The sequence below is a fragment of the Apium graveolens genome, chromosome 8, assembly GCF_009905375.1.
Source record: "Apium graveolens cultivar Ventura chromosome 8, ASM990537v1, whole genome shotgun sequence".
Classification (NCBI taxonomy): domain Eukaryota; kingdom Viridiplantae; phylum Streptophyta; class Magnoliopsida; order Apiales; family Apiaceae; genus Apium; species Apium graveolens.
The window spans coordinates 223519727-223521908 of record NC_133654.1 but is presented as its reverse complement, the minus strand read 5'-3'; the positions used below and the strand labels follow the sequence as shown (position 1 = coordinate 223521908).

The window sequence follows — 2182 nt, the reverse complement described above, 5'->3', positions numbered from 1 at the left end:
CCCTCTACAATGTGTGTGACCTAACATCCTTAATAACCTAAACTTGCATAAAATCTATTTATGTAACAATCTATACTCCTTATACACATTTTTTAGCCCTTATTAAAGATTCAACTTGTTAAATAATGACATAGCTAAACTTACACAGTATAAAAAAGAAGCAGCAGGTATATCTAGACCAATAAGTACTCTTATAAATTTACAGTTGAATTCTGCATAGTTAGCCGCCTTAGCATCTTCTATAATGCTTGAACTTTGATATGAGATCAACATACCTCCCCTTTCTCACCATAACTCTTATAACTTCATTAGTTTCAGAAATCTTTCCAGCATTCCGCAAGTAACTAACCAGGGTATTATACACGAGAAAATTTAGATTACACCCTCTGGATTCCATATCTTCAAGCATCATACAGGCCTCCTTAAACATCCCTGCCATGCAAAGCACACGGATCATTGAATTGTAGGTAAAGACATTTGGGACGTGGCCTTTGACAATCATCTTAGTAAAATATTTCTGATTGTCTCCAGCTCTCCTGCGACAATAAAATCTTGTAATAATAACAGTGTAATTAACAAATCACATCTGGTGAACATCCATATTTAGTAATCTCAGTAAAAAAATATTTGCACGTATCCAAATTTCCAGCTCTACTCATCCCATCTATCAATGTAGTGAAGTGAAGAACACTTGCATCAGTGCCAACTTCCTTCATTTGGTTCAAAAGATTAAGTGATGCGAGTGGTTTGTCACCTTTTCCAAGAACATGAAGAAGGATGTTAAATGTATAATAATCAGGAGAAAATCCATTCCTACCCATTTCTTCTAGTAGTCTGTGGAATTGTTCAAGCTTCTCGAGCCTATATTTTGCAACCATTAAAACATTATAAGTCAATGTATCCAAATCATGACCTTCGATCAACATCTGCTGGTACACCCACTCAATCAATTTGTACTGTTTCACTATAATAAGGGAGTATAAAATTGCATTGAAAGAATGCTTAAATGGCCTATAACTAAATGACTTCAACTTAACAAATCTTTCTAAGTTTTTCTAACTAAACTTGCTTCACCACAGGTACATATTACAATGTTGAACGTTCGTGCAGTTGTCGGTAATCCTTTCTCGATCATTTCATCAACTAATCTGCACAGCTTTATATTCCTCAGAATCGCAAAAAAATTCATCATCAAATGATACGATTTCACTGTATGCGGAAAGTTTTCTTGTTTACCAGCCCACATAAAGAACTTCTAACCCATTTTTGCGTACCTGGTTTTATTGGCATAATTAATATTCGTCAATATCCCTAAACAGGCCTACTAAATACATATCTGCAACATTCAAATTATGAAATACTAAACAGGCCAGAAAACTATTCAACTTATTAAGATCGTGTTATGTCATAATAAAAAATTAACAAATTTTAGCACAATTATTTTATAAAAATAGCAGCCCAGACAACTATTCAACTTACTAAATACTAAATTTTATAAGTAAAATCACCCAAGTATCTTAAATAGTGAGTCCTAAGATCCACTGCTTCAGTTTTGCTATCTGTTACTCTTAGAGCGACTCTTGCTGAGCACAAGTTCACACTGGTAAGGATCAAAGAATACAAATGAATACAGAAAAATCACATGAAAGTATGTTTCAAAAAAATATATTCAACCAGATCCATTTATTCCATTGCAATATTTTTCAGAATTTTCAACCTCTTGTTCCTCAAAGTGTGGTATAAAGTGTGGTTGGCATCTCAAAGTCGGCATCTAATATTTTTCAGAATTTTCATAAGCCCCCAACCTCTTGTTCCTTACTGAATTTTCAAAAGAAGGGGAAAGTGTCACAATTATTTAATAAAAATCATATGAATATCGGATACCTGAAAGAGTGGAGATAGTCTTCATGGTCTTCTTCTTATCTTTGACATCTTGCACCTCCAATTTCAGAATGAATTTCTAGTGAAAATAAAAACAGGAAAAACTATATCTTTATACCAGTATATAATATATTTACAAACAACCATCAACTCAATATCTATTATGTGTTCAACCATATAAAAATAATCAATATCACTTATTAGGATTATACAAATGCTGTAGCTAATGATTAACCAGCAAAGTGTCTCTAAACGTTTGCCTATATGCATGTATGTGTAACCAGATTACCAAACCAAGTTG

The 2182-nt window shown here is 33.1% G+C and overlaps 1 pseudogene; it reads right to left on the bottom strand.

The window, feature by feature from the left end:
- Positions 1 to 200: 200 nt before the first annotated feature.
- Positions 201 to 1683, bottom strand: LOC141680374 (small ribosomal subunit protein mL103 (rPPR7)-like; annotated as a pseudogene).
- Positions 1684 to 2182: the final 499 nt, after the last annotated feature.